The 10,838-nt window shown below is 34.3% G+C and overlaps 2 long non-coding RNA genes across 2 annotated transcripts; one reads left to right on the plus strand and one right to left on the minus strand.

The window, feature by feature from the left end:
• Positions 1-1,203: 1,203 nt before the first annotated feature.
• LOC126766862 (uncharacterized) lies at positions 1,204-1,851 on the minus strand. The gene is made up of 2 exons (XR_007668961.1): positions 1,754-1,851; positions 1,204-1,594 (listed from the first exon to the last, which is right to left on the minus strand). It is a non-coding gene; the product is annotated as an uncharacterized LOC126766862 (long non-coding RNA).
• On the plus strand, positions 1,780-3,353 carry LOC126766861 (uncharacterized). Its single transcript, XR_007668960.1, has 2 exons — positions 1,780-1,879; positions 1,939-3,353. It is a non-coding gene; the product is annotated as an uncharacterized LOC126766861 (long non-coding RNA).
• Positions 3,354-10,838: the final 7,485 nt, after the last annotated feature.

Below are 10,838 nucleotides of genomic sequence, written 5' to 3' on the forward strand. Positions count from 1 at the left end.
GATATAATAACCAAAATTTAACCATTTTATAACGAAATCTCAAATATTGTTTCAATATCAGTGCAAGATAACCAAAAAATATAACCACTTTATAACGAAAGGCAATATATTTTTTTTTTTATTTTAACGCAGAAAGGAGTACTATGCGAAAGTACTTTAGTCACCCCGGGTACTCGCTCGAACAGGGTTATCTTTTAAAATCGCGGCCGAAGGCCGCCAACTCAGAAAGGAGTACTACGCGAAAGTACTTTAGTCACCCCGCGTATTCGCTCGACCAGGGTTATTTTTTTAAAGCGTGGCCAAAGGCCGCCAACGCAGAAAGGAGTACTACGCGAAAGTACTTCAGTCACATAAATCACATATTACACATATGTAGATATATGTACATATGTAGGTAGATTTTTTTTATAGTTAATATAGAAAAAGTATTACGTGAAAAAGCAAACAAAGAAAAATTGTTAAAAATCCTACATATTTGCTATTTAAGATGTGGCAAGGCTTGTTTTCCTCATAATTGTAAACAATCTAACCTTTTCAACGATGAGTGCACTAAGTGATTTTTAAATTAATAAATTTAGGTAAAATATACCAAAATAAAAGTGAAATGTGAACTTATTTCAATGTTTAGAGTGTATATTTAAATATACAGAGTGAAAAACGTGAAAAAATTTAGTGAAACATAGAGAAATACCATGTGTTATTAGTGCAAATTTTTGAACTTTTAATCGTGAATATTTTAAAAAATAAAAGTTATTTTTATATTATTTTTGGCTATTTCTTCTCTGGAGAAGCTCCCCTATCCGCACATACCCCATTTATACGGAAATTCGGTTTTTTACCCCTCCGCCAAAGTAATCGGTATACACACCAGTTAAGTGACCTTCTGCAGTTTAAAGGTTTATGTTGCAGCCTTGAGGAAATTAAATAGTTAAGAGAATATTCATATGTATACTGAATTCAATTAAGTGAAAAATACACACCGAAGTTACTCTCCGTTATTGAAAAACAATTACACCGTTTAAAATAAAGAATAATAATATACGGTACCTAGTTGTACAAAATTCGAATAATATTATATTAATTAAAGAAAGGTACAATATGAAACAGATTATAAATTTTAAAGAGTTTCCAGAAACTCAACAAGTATAGAAAACGTCTAAAATAAAATATTATACGTTCTTTGCAAAATATTCTAGTAGATAATTCAAGTGGAGCTCTTCTTAACAGCAAGGCACAATGTACAATTTACTATTAACACAATTCTTTGAACTGATTCCGGATAATGTATTAAAAACTCTTTACGGAGCTTTGTATAACATACAATAACAGTAGAAAAGGTAGTCACTCAGCCATTACTTGAACTCTGCAAATAGCGCAAGTGTCGCACTCAACATCCCAGCTCCACATAGCCACAGCATTCCACTTCTTCAACGTAAACATTTTATCCGGTTTACCTCCGTCATTATCGTTGAATTGTTTGTCCATGGAACTTTCAATATCCTCACCATCAACCATTGCTTACAAAACTTCCTTGAACCGCCAGTAATAAAGTTTATTGCAATGTTAAAAATCCAATTCCGAGAAGAGGGTGATGCTGACACAATAGAAAACAAAACACAGGGTTCACTAGCGTTAAATATTTCGTTGAAATGGTGTGCGTCAAAGATATATTCGCAAAATTTTTGTCACATTACCCAGCAGTAGCAGCTATACAAACTCCAAAATATTGAAAGAACTAATGTGGAAAACTTACGCATACACACCGTGCCACCGATAATACGTTTACGTAAGAAATTGTTGTTAAAATTGTCAATTGGATCTTAAGAAACTCATAGAAACTTTATTAGAATCGCCGGTAGCGCTGTTGTGTAATTAACAGGTGATTCAATGTTCATATGAAGTTTGATCTCCAAATGTCAATTAGTATGTGTTTGGCAGCTGTTTGTTGACGACGTGAAGTTAAAATTGAACAACGGTTTGCTTGAAAAACATTCAATGAAGGTCGTGACGTCATCGAAGATTTGCTTCAAACCAGTGGTTCATCCACTTCTGCTATAGTCGATAACATCGAAAAAATGTAAGAAATAGTGCTTAAAAGTCGTTGTGTTGGCACCAGAGGCTTTCAACATCTCTTATAGATCGACTCCAAAAATTTTGGTTAATGTTTTGGGTATGGTGTGCATTCAATGACAGTCTGGTACGAAAATACCTGAATCTTTTGCGAAAACCACGTGGAGAAGAGGCTGAAGACCTTACATTATTCAAACACATCGTTGCTGGTGTCGAGTCTAGTGAGCAGAGGGAATGGAATGCGCGGCAAAAATTAGCGCAAGCCGAAAAAAAAACAAAATTCGTTAAAGGCCATCTCAACCAGGACATTAAACAAGTGTATGGAAAATAATAGCAGTGTTACTCGCTCGAGAGTCTATATTGAAGGCGACAATAAAGATTTGTACATAAATACGGTTTTTTTGTCAGTCCAGGTGAACTTTAATCAAATGGTATTATTAATATATGATTGATTTTTTTTAGATTGTTTTGATTTTTTCACCGATAATGATTAATTTTTCGTAATTCTATAATTACATTTTAGCAAAACTAATGTCTAAAAGAAGATCATATTTATATTTTAGTTTTTTGTTTGCTCAAAATAAAACTCGCTATATATGTAATTACATATATTTTTGAAGTTTTTTTTTTAACTTTTGTTGCATATTATTTTAGAACAAATGTAAAGCATGACACAATTCCGATTTCTTTGGCGCCGCGATTTGAAGGTACCTTTGGAAAGAGGAAGTCCTCCTGATTAAAAAATATATAGGGTTATAGGTACCGCAAACGCTTAGTTTACGAGATATTCGACCTTAAAGTTCAAAAATTCCCAAAATTCGAACATTTCAACAAGCTATTTTACCACATTAAACACACTTTACTCACATTTTTCATTTCAAATTAATTAAATTAAACTATAAACTTTTAAATAAATCCATATTTTACACTTTTAACAGTCTTTTTACCGAGGAAATCTTTATTTTAGAAATTACATCTTACACTCGTAGTGAACATCATGTGTGTGCTAAAAATTACGACGAAATGGAGCGCTGCCATGTGATAATAAGGAAATTGTTCTTTATTTAATTTAATAAACAAATAAGCAATATTATATAATAATATTATATACATATACAATAAACATCACCTAATATACAAAAAAACGTATTATCAAAAATAAATGGTAAGCGCTGACAGATATAATAACCAAAATTTAACCATTTTATAACGAAAACTCAAATATTGTTTCAATATCAGTGCAAGATAACCAAAAAATATAACCACTTTATAACGAAACTCAATATATATTTTTTTATTTTAACGCAGAAAGGAGTACTACGCGAAAGTACTTTAGTCACCCCGGGTATTCGCTCGACCAGGGTTATTTTTTAAAGCGCGACCGAAGGCCGCCAACGCAGAAAGGAGTACTACGCGAAAGTACTTTAGTCACATAAATAACATATATGTACATATGTAGAAAGCCAACGCAGAAAGGAGTTAATATAGCGAAAGTACTTCAGTCACAAAGAAAAATTGTTAAAAATCCTACATATTTTATTTAAGATGTGGCAAGGCTTGTTTTCCTCATAACTGCAGAACAATCTACTTTTCAACGCCAAAGTACTTAAGTGATTTCACATAAATCATTTAGGTAAAATATACACAAAATAAAATTACGTATATGTGAACTTATTAGAATGTTTTTTTATATTTAATATACAGAGTGAAAAAAAAGAATTAGTGAAAAAAGAAAACAAATAAAAATTGTTAAAAATATTTTAAAACATATTTGCTTTTTAAGATTTTTGGCTATTTTTCTCTGGATAATTGTAAACAATCTAACTATTTTCAACGATGAGTGCACAAAGTGATTTTTAAATTAATAAATTCTGCAGTAAAATATACCAAAATAAAAGTGAAATGTGAACTTATTTCAATGTTTAGAGTGTATATTTAAAATACACACCGTGAAAAACGTTATTGAAAAAAATTTACCGTTTAAAATAAAGAAATAATATGTGTTATTAGTGCAAATTTTTGAACTAATTTAATTAATTGAATATTTGAAAAATAAAAGTTATTTTATATTATTTTTGGCTATTTCTTCTCTGGAGAAGCAACCCCTATAGAAAACGCTAAAATAATATTTATACGGTTCGGTTTTTTACCCCTCCGCAAAATATTCTAGTAGATAAATTGGTAACATACACAATGTACAGTTCACTATTGACCTTCTTTGCAGTTTAAAGGCGTTGTATAACATAAAATAACAGTAGAAAAGGTAGTCACTCAGCCATTACTTGAACTCTGCAAATAGCGCAAGTGTCGCACTCAACATCCCAGCTCCACATAGCCACAGCATTCCACTTCTTCAACGTAAACATTTTATCCGGTTTACCTCCGTCATTATCGTTGAATTGTTTGTCCATGGAACTTTCAATATCCTCACCATCAGCCATTGCTTACAAAACTTCCTTGAACCGCCAGTAATAAAGTTTATTGCAATGTTAAAAATTCAATTCCGAGAAGAGGGTGATGCTGACACAATAGAAAACAAAACACAGGGTTCACTAGCGTTAAATATTTCGTTGAAATGGTGTGCGTCAAAGATATATTCGCAAAATTTTTGTCACATTACCCAGCAGTAGCAGCTATACAAACTCCAAAATATTGAAAGAACTAATGTGGAAAACTTACGCATACACACCGTGCCACCGATAATACGTTTACGTAAGAAATTGTTGTTAAAATTGTCAATTGGATCTTAAGAAACTCATAGAAACTTTATTAGAATCGCCGGTAGCGCTGTTGTGTAATTAACAGGTGATTCAATGATTGCCCGCTGCAGTTTGTGCAGTATCAAATACAAAAAGGATCAACACTAATAAGAAATCGCTATAACTGCTCTTATTGGATATTAGGCTGACCTTCTCTTTCCGATCCGACAAATGGAGAAACTTATGAAATCTGATAGGTTATTTCCAGTGTCAGAAATACTTTTGGAATATCGGAAGCATGGAAACAGTAAATATTTAACAAAATATTTTATATTTATAATTGTCTTTACAGGTACTATATGGAGCAACCGATTCATAGTCTCATACTCAATGTATTCCCTTTGGCTAAAAATAGAAAAATGTATTATCACGTAAATATACATATGTATGTATGTGTGTACATATATCAATTTAACTACCCGTTTACAAGTTTATTGCAATAAAAACTGTATTTGATGACTACTGTAATGCTAGTTTGTAATTGATACTGAACTCAATTGAAGCCATCAGAAGCGACCAATAAAAGCTGGTCGCAATAAAAAAGTTTTATGTTGCTGTATTACGGTATTGCAAATTTCGAAATAACTGTAAGCTGAAGATTTCGTTGAGTACTCGTGGAGTTTAGTCTCTTTGTGCTCGTCTATTATCATGACTCACTCAGGTTTAAAGCAAACGCACGCAAATGTATGTAATAATGCACATTTATTTCATTTGGTAAAAACACATAACTTAAAAATGTATAATTTTTGGAAAAATTCGAAGTGTCAAATTAAAAACATTTGGAACAACATTTACGTGTATATTTCTGAAGTTATTTTTTCTTAATTTTTTCTTCATACATCACATTTTGTATAGAAACCCAGATTAGAGCATCAGGCTAGTTATATAGTTATATAGTATAAGCTAGTTGTCAGCAGCTTATAACTGTGATGATGTTTCTTCAAATATATAGTATACATATGTATATCAGTTTATTTATAAATATTTCTACTTATGATATTTTTGATGAAATCTAGCATGAAACACATTTTTTCTTTAATATTATATCTATGTGTGTGTTTGTAGGCTTGCGCGTACAGGTAATAATTGTATACTTGCCAACTACTATCCGAAATCAGCTGCCACATAGCTGATATAAAAACAACAAAAATAAACACACAAAAGCTAAATATAACAAAAACAACAAAAATAAACACTTATATATGTATGTATATACAAAAGCTAAAAAGTAACAAAACTAGGGTCATCTTTGCATACTGACATAAATTACTTTATAATGGGTATAATGTTATATATAATAATAGATATGTATGTTATTCAATAATATCGACCTTAAAGAGTGTTGGAATGCACACGCGTACATTGTACTGCGAAATAATTCTATTACTTAATGTTTCTTTGCTAGAAAAACATTTGTTTAACCAATTCGATTTCATGTTTGCAGTATGATATGTCCGTTGTTCCAAAATATGATAATCTTGCGTCATAACGCAGATCTTTCATAGTGCGATTCAGAGCCTCTAACGCGCGTTTACGCGACATTGTTAAAATTAAAACTTTGGCCATTGCTGAATGTTTCGCTATGTTACATGTTGGTTCTTCAACCGCTTGCAGGTTTAATGGCAATTTTAATGCAGAATGAGCGGTTCGGCAACCTTCCAACATCGTTGCCGCTATTCCAGAAGAAGCAACTGCTACAGCAATTTCTGATCTTGCACGAACTGCAGCCAAAATCAATGATATGAGGAATGTCTTTCCAGTTCCACCAGGCGAATCAAGGAAAATCATGCCGACATTTCCATCATCAATTGCCTTCATCACCGTATCGTACACTTCTTTTTATTGAGGATTCAACAATGGTATATATATATATATATATATATATATTCACGTTCACGCTGCAATTCTCGTTCAAAAGCGTCGTTTACTCCACGATCAGGCGACGTCATTCCTAACCTGGCTAACAAACTGACGCACATGAGGTAACATTGTCTTCTATCAAAACCAAAGCCTGGTTGTGCATCTCTTCATTCATATCAAGATGGGGATTCTCTGAATGCAAATTGAGCTCCTGACATGCAACACGAAATGTTGGCAGCACTACATCATTGACAGTTCGAAGTGATTCAAATGATGTCGGACCACGAACATTCACCAGCAGTAGTCATAAGTAAAAGCATTCATCATTTTTCGGATGAACTGTATAAATACGGCCAAGAGCTTCAGTAGAACGCACATCCGGATGACCAGGAACTACATTACCTTGCTTTCGACGTTGAAATTTCTTCGATGAAGCATTCCAAGTGTAATAACGCGACATCTCTGAGTAAAGTAACGCACGCGCAAACGGATCACTTTGGCAAATCGAGAAGAAACTGGTCAATGTTGTCGCTGTTGGGTTTTGAGCTCGTTGAGCGGCATTTGCTGGGGTGAAATAAACTCGTTGACCGTTCTCCAGATGCACTGCCAAATGTGTAACACTCGGATAGCGTTCATGAATGGGAAATAAGAATATACGCCAAAACGCCTCATTGCAGCATACGTATCGACCATTTTGATAGCGCGTGATTTCATCATTGGGGTCAGGAGCTTGAAGACCAAAGCCGCCATGTCACTGCCCTTCGTGACATATTTGCAGATGTACTTGATGGACTTCACTGAATTGCAATACTCCACGTTACAATGCGCCCTGAATGTTTTGGAAAGAAGTGGCGAATACGGAACAACCCAAGAGTTGTCGACCACGAAATCATTTCCTTTCACTTTGACTGTGATTGTTCTACCGCCATCATCAGAAGATCGACGTCGATACAGTGGACAACCATCTTTGCCAGTGATGGTATCAACAGTCAAATTTTGTGGATAACGCTTGGAACATTTGCCGCCGACCATGCACGGTCATTGTGGGTTAATGGCGCCACACGGTTCATTAATCATGTTTGTAATTACGACATCATGCAGGTCTGGATCGGTTTCGGAATCAGGAATCTCGGCAAATATGATGTCATCAATTTGGTCTGGCTGTATTCTTTCGACTAACCAAATGAGAATGTGCGCATGCGGTAAGCCTCTTTTTTGCCATTCAATGGAATACATCCAACATCGAGTATCCCCAAAGACACGATGCCCAAGAATATAGTGCATGAGCGACCGGATTTTTTGCCTACACGTTTTTGAATACACGTGCGGTAATATCGTGCCGATCACTTGATGTTTGGTCAGGAAGCAGCAGTTGAACAATTTCTATCCACTTAGGATTGCACGCGAAGGTGATGAACAGGTCTGGACGGCCGTAATGACGTACATATGTCATTGCATCTTGCGTATATTCATGCATATGACGTGGACTGCGAACGAACGTCGCCGGTAAAGTAGTCAACCGACCAAAATCAGATGCATTTCCTTCGGTGCTAATTGCATTTGGGTTGATTTAAAGTGATAAAAAGGAGGCGCTCCGCTTCTATTTTGGCATACATATCGACGCAAAATTGCTGAAATAATCGGCGAAATCGAAGCAAATAGTTGTCAACATTTTGGCGAATCATCAAACGATATGCGTAAAAATTCATTCCGGTGACCTTCCTGGTAGTTTCCTCACCTAAAATGATATCAGTGACATTAGTGTCATATTGAAATGAAAATTATTATGATATCTATTCTTACCGGTCGATGGATTTATCATATTGATGTTGATATAATATCCATCGTCTCGTTGCCAAAACATCAGTGGGTATTGCAATGCATCGTATGAACGATGAGTTTCGGATATTCGTTGCAATTGCCCACAGTCCCGACGTGTGAGCACAATATCGCGTAATTCCCGGCTTTCGCCAACAATCACAACTGCAACCTCATCTATTGTTGGAGCGTTAAATTGGCGTTCGTGCGTTCCAGCAGGTCGTTTATTCGCTCTGATCACGACTTTATAGCCATCATTTGGCATGCGATCCAACGCAGTTTTGAATAACCGAACCAATGCATGATGTTCATGAAGCAGCTGCTGCAAATCGCGAAGAATTCCTCTTCTGATTTCCGTATTGATTGTTTGGCGCTGATCAAGTTGATGTTCCACGTTGCCCATGAAGTAAATTTGAAGGAATTTATGTTGTGCGTCTTCAAGTGGTAGCAATGATCCAATTCGATGGTGAATTTGTCCTTGAATCTGTAGAGTCAATTACGAAATTAGATTCAATATTTTTTGTGCATCAAAAGAAAATGATCGGTTCTTCCGTAATACTGTCATCTGCTTCAAAGCGCACAAATACTACAAACTGTGCACAGTCGGAAACATCTGTAGATTCATCGAACTGCAAAGCAAAATGTTGGCTATTCTTTAGTTTTTCGACTACTTGTTCTTGAATATCCTTGGCCATATCGTTTATTCTGCGTGAAATATCACTGTCAGAAAGCGGTATTTTTCTTAATTTGTTTGCCTCCTGCTTACTGACCATAATTTCAACCATATTGAGTGCCGCTGGCAAAATAAGATTTTCGGCAATTGTACATATGTATGTGGTTTCCCTGCTTTAGCAATTCGATATGCGACTGTGTAGCTAGCTAATAATGTTGACTCGTTGACTCTGGATGCCTGAAAATAAACCAAACAATATACAAGTGAACAGACAATAAAAATTAAGGACGCGGAACCTTTGCACACCGAAATTAAGTATAATCAAAAGTTGTATGCAAATAATAAAGAAATAAACACCAACAGTAAAAATATAGTATAAAAAAACTAAAAAACACGCTTTGACGATAACGTAAACTAAAAAATCAAAAATAATTGTTAATATGGAAAATAAATAAATAAAAAAAAATAGTATTATTGTGAAAAAAGGGTGGGGCGCTTTTTAACAGCTGATTTATAGTGCACCCCACGCTTTTTTCATTATTTTCTTACTTACCTGAATTATAGTATTTTGCTGCTGACTAAGAGCTTCCAACTTTCGTTCAAAGAAAGCCAACGGCTTATCAGCTTCTTTTTGATGCTTGGTTGTGAGATGCCGCATAAGCTTTGACGGTTTCATACTCTCACGTGATAAAACATAGCCGCAAATTACACATTGAGGTTTATTATTTATGACTGTGAACCCGTATTTCAAATAACTGTCATCGTAATATCTATTTTTTTCGGATTCTATTCACCACCACCGCTATTGATACTCGTACCAGATGTTGAAGGCTGCGATCTTTTGAGAAATTTATCCATTTTAAAAACGCGCAGAGCAAGCGAAAAAACAAAATAATGACGTCTGAACTTATTGGCGACTACGCTTAACTGAGTAATGAGAGTTGAAACAAAGGAATAGTCCGGGTGGCGCGCGCGGGAGTTACATTCCTATACTCTAAACACCTTGTAATAATATATACTTATGTATGTATATAGTAAATGCTTAATAGCTCACTAACATAAAATTAGGTTCCACATTAGGCTTAGTTGCGGAATAAGAGAGTGAGCGTATTTCGGGTCTGCAAACGCCATCTCAACTAAAAACATAAATGTATACATACATATATATATAAATAAGTATATATAAGTAAATAAGCTAATGTCGAACGATAATACAGTTAAGCCTAATATTAGAAGCTAACTAACTAAGAATGTCAGTACAGTTAGCATTAGAATAAGGAGGATGTAAACTAATAAGGAATATAGAGTTAGTCAGTCTTAAGATTCAATTCAATAAAGGCGGTCGTAGAAAAAAAAAGCCTAAGCTCCTTTTTTTCGGAAACTATAACTGGCGCAGTCGGGTTAACTTTGATCAAAAGATCAAAGGAATCGAATCGCATTGCCGAAAATATTTAAAAAGTTTAATTAAAAAAACAAAAGCGAAAAAGTTTAAAATAAATACTTAAATATACATTTTACAAAAAAAGTAAACGATGCATAAATTAGTGAAATTAGTGAGATATATAGAACAAACAAAAGTGCAAAAAGTTTAAAATAAATAGAAAGTAAAATAGTAAAAAAATCCTATAAAAAAGGAAATAAAAGCAAAAAGTTTAAAA

This window comes from Bactrocera neohumeralis, unplaced genomic scaffold (genome assembly GCF_024586455.1).
Source record: "Bactrocera neohumeralis isolate Rockhampton unplaced genomic scaffold, APGP_CSIRO_Bneo_wtdbg2-racon-allhic-juicebox.fasta_v2 ctg2715, whole genome shotgun sequence".
Classification (NCBI taxonomy): Eukaryota; Metazoa; Arthropoda; class Insecta; order Diptera; family Tephritidae; genus Bactrocera; species Bactrocera neohumeralis.